Source organism: Mytilus galloprovincialis, chromosome 8, assembly GCF_965363235.1.
Source record: "Mytilus galloprovincialis chromosome 8, xbMytGall1.hap1.1, whole genome shotgun sequence".
NCBI lineage: Eukaryota > Metazoa > Mollusca > Bivalvia > Mytilida > Mytilidae > Mytilus > Mytilus galloprovincialis.
Window position 1 is genome coordinate 74931059 of NC_134845.1, and position 7748 is coordinate 74938806.

The 7748-nt window shown below is 33.1% G+C and overlaps 1 long non-coding RNA gene across 1 annotated transcript; it reads right to left on the minus strand.

Annotated features, from left to right (window-relative positions):
* Positions 1-5093: 5093 nt before the first annotated feature.
* LOC143042573 (uncharacterized) lies at positions 5094-6023 on the minus strand. The gene is made up of 2 exons (XR_012968050.1): positions 5784-6023; positions 5094-5247 (listed from the first exon to the last, which is right to left on the minus strand). It is a non-coding gene; the product is annotated as an uncharacterized LOC143042573 (long non-coding RNA).
* Positions 6024-7748: the final 1725 nt, after the last annotated feature.

Here is a 7748-nt window from a genome sequence, read left to right on the forward strand (position 1 = left end):
GTTTTAGTGGCATTTTCGACTTGATCAATAATAAAAAATTTAACACAGAGGCAGGTTACACAAAAGTCTTTCTCCTTCCATCGGTAATTATATTTTAAAAAAGAGGCCTTCAACAGCCCGTTCCGACGATGATTAGAGACAGTGATCAAGTTGAATCTGATTTAAACTTTTTAATTTATTTTTCCGTTCCGTTCCGTTCCGCAAAGTACCAATTGCTCTGAGGAATTGGTATTTAACGGAAAAAACGGAAACAGACATCTTTAATGTAATTAAAGCAGTATGATAACAAAAATTGTCTGACACCTCTTTTTGCATGAGTGGTATGTGTTTTAGATAGCATTTTCGACTTGATCAATAATAAAAAATTTAACACAGAGGCAGGTTACACAAAAAGTCTTTCTCCTTCCATCGGTAATTATATTTTAAAAAAGAGGCCTTCAACAGCCCGTTCCGACGATGATTAGAGACAGTGATCAAGTTGAATCTGATTTAAACTTTTTAATTTATTTTTCCGTTCCGTTCCGTTCCGCAAAGTACCAATTGCTCTGAGGAATTGGTATTTAACGGAAAAAACGGAAACAGACATCTTTAATGTAATTAAAGCAGTATGATAACAAAAATTGTCTGACACCTCTTTTTGCATGAGTGGTATGTGTTTTAGATAGCATTTTCGACTTGATCAATAATAAAAAATTTAACACAGAGGCAGGTTACACAAAAAGTCTTTCTCCTTCCATCGGTAATTATATTTTAAAAAAGAGGCCTTCAACAGCCCGTTCCGACGATGATTAGAGACAGTGATCAAGTTGAATCTGATTTAAACTTTTTAATTTATTTTTCCGTTCCGTTCCGTTCCGCAAAGTACCAATTGCTCTGAGGAATTGGTATTTAACGGAAAAAACGGAAACAGACATCTTTAATGTAATTAAAGCAGTATGATAACAAAAATTGTCTGACACCTCTTTTTGCATGAGTGGTATGTGTTTTAGATAGCATTTTCGACTTGATCAATAATACAAAATTTAACACAAAGGCAGGTTACACAAAAAGTCTTTCTCCTTCCATCGGTAATTATATTTTAAAAAAGAGGCCTTCAACAGCCCGTTCCGACGATGATTAGAGACAGTGATCAAGTTGAATCTGATTTAAACTTTTTAATTTATTTTTCCGTTCCGTTCCGTTCCGCAAAGTACCAATTGCTCTGAGGAATTGGTATTTAACGGAAAAAACGGAAACAGACATCTTTAATGTAATTAAAGCAGTATGATAACAAAAATTGTCTGACACCTCTTTTTGCATGAGTGGTATGTGTTTTAGATAGCATTTTCGACTTGATCAATAATACAAAATTTAACACAAAGGCAGGTTACACAAAAAGTCTTTCTCCTTCCATCGGTAATTATATTTTAAAAAAGAGGCCTTCAACAGCCCGTTCCGACGATGATTAGAGACAGTGATCAAGTTGAATCTGATTTAAACTTTTTAATTTATTTTTCCGTTCCGTTCCGTTCCGCAAAGTACCAATTGCTCTGAGGAATTGGTATTTAACGGAAAACACGGAAACAGACATCTTTAATGTAATAAAAGCAGTATGATAACAAAAATTGTCTGACACTCTTTTTGCATGAGTGGTATGTGTTTTAGATAGCATTTTCGACTTGATCAATAATAAAAAATTTAACACAGAGGCAGGTTACACAAAAAGTCTTTCTCCTTCCATCGGTAATTATATTTTAAAAAAGAGGCCTTCAACAGCCCGTTCCGACGATGATTAGAGACAGTGATCAAGTTGAATCTGATTTAAACTTTTTAATTTATTTTTCCGTTCCGTTCCGTTCCGCAAAGTACCAATTGCTCTGAGGAATTGGTATTTAACGGAAAAAACGGAAACAGACATCTTTAATGTAATTAAAGCAGTATGATAACAAAAATTGTCTGACACCTCTTTTTGCATGAGTGGTATGTGTTTTAGATAGCATTTTCGACTTGATCAATAATACAAAATTTAACACAAAGGCAGGTTACACAAAAAGTCTTTCTCCTTCCATCGGTAATCATATTTTAAAAAAGAGGCCTTCAACAGCCCGTTCCGACGATGATTAGAGACAGTGATCAAGTTGAATCTGATTTAAACTTTTTAATTTATTTTTCCGTTCCGTTCCGTTCCGCAAAGTACCAATTGCTCTGAGGAATTGGTATTTAACGGAAAAAACGGAAACAGACATCTTTAATGTAATTAAAGCAGTATGATAAAAAAAAATGTCTGACACCTCTTTTTGCATGAGTGGTATGTGTTTTAGATAGCATTTTCGACTTGATCAATAATAAAAAAATTAACACAAAGGCAGGTTACACAAAAAGTCTTTCTCCTTCCATCGGTAATTATATTTTAAAAAAGAGGCATTCAACAGCCCGTTCCGACGATGATTAGAGACAGTGATCAAGTTGAATCTGATTTAAACTTTTAAATTTATTTTTCCGTTCCGTTCCGTTCCGCAAAGTACCAATTGCTCTGAGGAATTGGTATTTAACGGAAAAAACGGAAACAGACATCTTTAATGTAATTAAAGCAGTATGATAACAAAAATTGTCTGACACTCTTTTTGCATGAGTGGTATGTGTTTTAGATAGCATTTTCGACTTGATCAATAATAAACAATTTAACACAGAGGCAGGTTACACAAAAAGTCTTTCTCCTTCCATCGGTAATTATATTTTAAAAAAGAGGCCTTCAACAGCCCGTTCCGACGATGATTAGAGACAGTGATCAAGTTGAATCTGATTTAAACTTTTAAATTTATTTTTCCGTTCCGTTCCGTTCCGCAAAGTACCAATTGCTCTGAGGAATTGGTATTTAACGGAAAAAACGGAAACAGACATCTTTAATGTAATTAAAGCAGTATGATAACAAAAATTGTCTGACACTCTTTTTGCATGAGTGGTATGTGTTTTAGATAGCATTTTCGACTTGATCAATAATAAAAAAATTAACACAAAGGCAGGTTACACAAAAAGTCTTTCTCCTTCCATCGGTAATTATATTTTAAAAAAGAGGCATTCAACAGCCCGTTCCGACGATGATTAGAGACAGTGATCAAGTTGAATCTGATTTAAACTTTTAAATTTATTTTTCCGTTCCGTTCCGTTCCGCAAAGTACCAATTGCTCTGAGGAATTGGTATTTAACGGAATCAACGGAAACAGACATCTATAATGTAATAAAAGCAGTATGATAAAAACAAGTCAGACCCTTCTTTTTTGAATGAGTGGTAAGTGTTTTAGATAGCATTTCGACTGGATCAATATTTAAATAAACAGCTGCGCCATGAGCGCATGATACGCCCGTCGTCTTGTGAAAAAACATAAATCTTTTTTGAATAACACAGGGTTGTACAGGATGTCATGCTTAGTATATCCTGACTCATTCCTTATTCCCGCTCAATAGGAAGATTGTACAAGATGTATTTGGAAACCCGACGCAACATTAGCCTGTTAAGTTTTAAGCAATAGAGATACAGCGCAACATGTGAAAAAAACCTCTTTTTTTACAAAATCTCAGTAACTCGAAAATATAAAAATGAATCATCACCAAAAAGTATACAGATCTTTAGATTAATATAACAAAGAAGTGTGTAAAGTTTTAAGCAATAATCATAAACCGTTTTTGAGATATGGTGCGACATGTAAACCCCCCCTTTTTTTTTTACAAAATACTCAATAACTCAAAAATGACATTTTGAATCATCACCAAAAAGTATACAGATATATTAAGATTAATATAACTAAGAAGCCTTTGAAGTTTTAAGCCATAATCAAGAATCGTTTTTGAGATACGGTGCGACATGTGAAAAAAACACACCCCTGTTTTAGTTACAAAGTGCCATAACTCAAAAAGTTGTAATCTTATTTTCACAAAAAAGTATACAGATCATTTGACCATCATAAGAAACAACTATGTTAAGTTTCAAAAAATTTGGATAAGTCGTTCTCAAGTTACGGTGCGACATGTTTACACCAGACAGACGGACGGACGGACGGACACTGGACATTTGTATACCATAATACGTCCCGTCAAAATTGACGGACGTATAAAAAATAACACAAAGACAGGTTAGACAAAAGGTCTTTCTACTTCCATTGGTAATTATAAATTAAAAAAGGGGCCTTCCGAAGATGATAAGAAACAGTGATCCCCATTTCCATTCTCAATTTTATATTAGAAACAAGGTCTCATAAATATTAAAACATATGTTTAAAATATATCTTCATAAAAATATGAGCACTAAACACTGGTTTACACTATAATAAAAAAATGTTTGCAAATTGTTAAAACATTTTCGGATTTATCAAAGCACTATAAAAAATGGTAACTCCTTAAAAGTCATAAAACCACAATAATAACTGCTGTTAATCAAAGTATTTATAAAAACTAAAAGTCTGTTCTGTTACAAAACCTATAGGCAAAGGTCTTACTATAATATTAGCGGGAAATTTCGGTTCTAGAGGTGCATTCCGTATTTAATCTGCAGGGGCGGATGCAGGAATTTTCGAAAGAGGGGGTGCTAACCCAGGTAACCCAGGGCAAAAGGGGGGGGTGCAAAACATATGTCCCGATACAAATGCATTGATCGGCAAAAATAAAGGGGGGGTGCAAACCCCCGGAACCCCCACCCCCTGGATCCGCCACTGAATCTGTTTTTTTTTCTCCTATCTCCTGATGACAGCTGGTGTGTCCGTAGATATTGTTTAAATTTTCTATATTTTCACTTTTTAATTAGTTTACCTGCACAATGGCGCAGAAGCAATATTTATTTTTTGGCGCAAATGAAAAACTACAACTTTTAAGAATTGGCGCAAAAGCAATGCGTACTTAAATATCAATCAAATTTGACCGTGCCCACAAAACGATTGTTCAAATTACGAATAGTTTCAGCTTAAAATCCATGGCACTCTAAAATGTAGATTTTTTAAATCACATAAATTCCATATCGATATACGTATATTTGGATCTATGCAATATGTTTATCTGGACATCAGCATGCTAGCTGTAATGACTCCCATCTATTCTTTGCGGGCATTAAATAATGGACTTCATTAAAGATAACCGTTTTATTTATTGTCATATAATCCACTCTATTAACACAATGTAGCATGAATAACAAAGGTATGCTGGTGTTCAATGAATGATTACAAATGATGACAGGTAAGTATAACTCCAAACTGAACGTGAACATCAAACGGTAAAAAGCTGAAAGAACAAATAAAAACTCAATATAAAACCTATCAATCAAAAAGATTTGCCAAAACATACAAAAATACAAAGTTGGCTTATGACACTAATTGTGTTCCATACATTCACATAAAAAATACAAGTATTAACAATATATCAAGTTTGTAACATAACTGTGAGTCAAAACTGGTGTGTTCAGCTTTTAATGTGTTGAAAACTCGACAAGTATCAAACATTATGTATGCAAATTATGACACGAATTGCTTTCCATACTTTAAAAATAACGAAATGAGGGGGGTGCTATGAATCATACAAAAATTACCAAAAAGGGTATTTGAATGTTTATAGAACATTTTTATAGTGTAAATGTTGTATCTGTGTGTTATCAAGTAATAACAAACGGTTGTGAAACAATAAAACAAATAATCTGGTGAAGTGGCATATTTGTCATCATTGTCATTTATCCAACGTTTTATACGTCATCAAAACACAATACATGTTATATATGTTTACAATAAACAGTTCTTCAAATTGTCAATATGCTATAAACGTACACTGTGCCGGAATCTGGCAGATATATCAATAAATGATGCTGAATCATCAACGTGAGCATGTAAATAAGGGGAAATTACAAAAGAGGGGAAAGTAACAAAGAAGATAGTAAATGTAAGTCAACTTTCGGAAACATCATGAAATAATTACGGACGAGTCAGTACACTAGCTTAGTTCCGTCATTTCAATAACATGGATGGCAATATGTTTGATTGATCTAACCATACGTTAACCAGTGTCCTTTGAATACTGTGATCATGCATGATGTGAACATTTTTTTCTATAGACATAGGTAGATTTGATTAATCCAAATAATATAGGTATAAAGCATACCGGTGTCCATGCAATTCATAATGCAATACAACAATATATAGAAATAAATTATGTTTTTTTTATGAAATGTATGTGCTTATGCAACATTATCAAACTGCTGTAATGCATTAGTTATAAACTTTGAAAGAACCGATGACTTTTCATTCGTTTTTAAACTCAAATGTACTTAAATAGCACATTTTAAACCGTAAGAAATTGGTTTATCTCTCGAAAAAACCTGAACTGTTCTCGAAAAAACCCGAACTGCTCTCGAAAAAACTTGAACAGATGGAAATGAATATACCCTTAAAATTGCCTTTTAATTACAATAACTAAAACTTTTGTTATATAGCATATGTAAATGTAAGGATATAAAGACATCATGTGTGCATGCTCTTTGAAATTTGCATTGGTTATGTGTATAGAAATTGCTTTTTTCTATATTTTGGCATAAAAGCATTATTAGGCCAAATCAAACTTTTTTAACTGCAAAGTATGTATGGTTGGCAACATCCTTTCATCACAAATACTTACTTAACTTGTTTGATTTTGTAAATTTAGTTTAAGCATTTATTTTACGTGTTACAGGAAAACATGTCTGTTTGTTTACATTTTTAGTCATAATCTCTCGAAAAAAACTGGACGCTCTCGAAAAAACCCGATCTCAACCGGACACTATACCTACGGTGGTAATACTGATACGTATTATTACATATCAGTAAAAAAAATCTACAAACAGTATGTTAATAAAGAGTTATGAAGTAAAATGTACATGGGACAAAATCACAAAAAATACATAGAATAATACAAATTATCAATGAACAGGTGTTATATATATGTCAGTTTGGTATGGTCAAGACGTTTGGTAAAGATAACATCCTTTTAAGAGAGTTATCTCGCCTTAACCAGTTATGGGGTTTTTCGTATTGCGGATTGCATTCCGTATTTGTATGATATGTTAGTTGATTTGTTCTCTTGATTTATTGTTACCATTCCATGTAGATGTGTTTTTGAAGAATAGAATTTATTAACTTGAATATTCGTTTATTATCTATGCCAGAAAGGAGCATTAAACAGGGCTTTACTTGACAGTGGATGTAGAGTCTGCAACAAAAAACGAATCATAGTATATTTTTAGCATTCTTTTAAACACATACAGTAGACGACTTTAGTTTTAATACCGATTTTGCCGCAAATACTAATATTCTCTTAGAAATCAAAGACGGTTACTTCGAAGTCGATAATAGGGCTATCTTAACTAGTTATCGTAAGTGTATACTAAGATTTAAGGGTCCTTTTAAGAGTGTATCAAAAAGCATTCTATTTTCGTTCTTTTCTTTCCCATAACTTCGTTTGATAAAACCCTTAAAACATTCTTAGTCTAAGCGCACTTATTAATTTTCGGACTTATCCGACAACGTTTTCTTTGAAATTCTTTGATTTACATGTTAGTTTGTCCCGAAAAAATCTAGTGAAATGTTTGTATCGTAGGGCTATCATGAATAGCAGTGACACGGACAGTGAATTAAATGTATGCAATTACTTTTGCAAATAATCTTACATGTTTTCAATTTGTTTCTTAATCCGTTATAAATCAAGAGGACTTGAGCGGCCAAGCAATACACGTACAGTTTCATTCCCTGACATTCCTCATG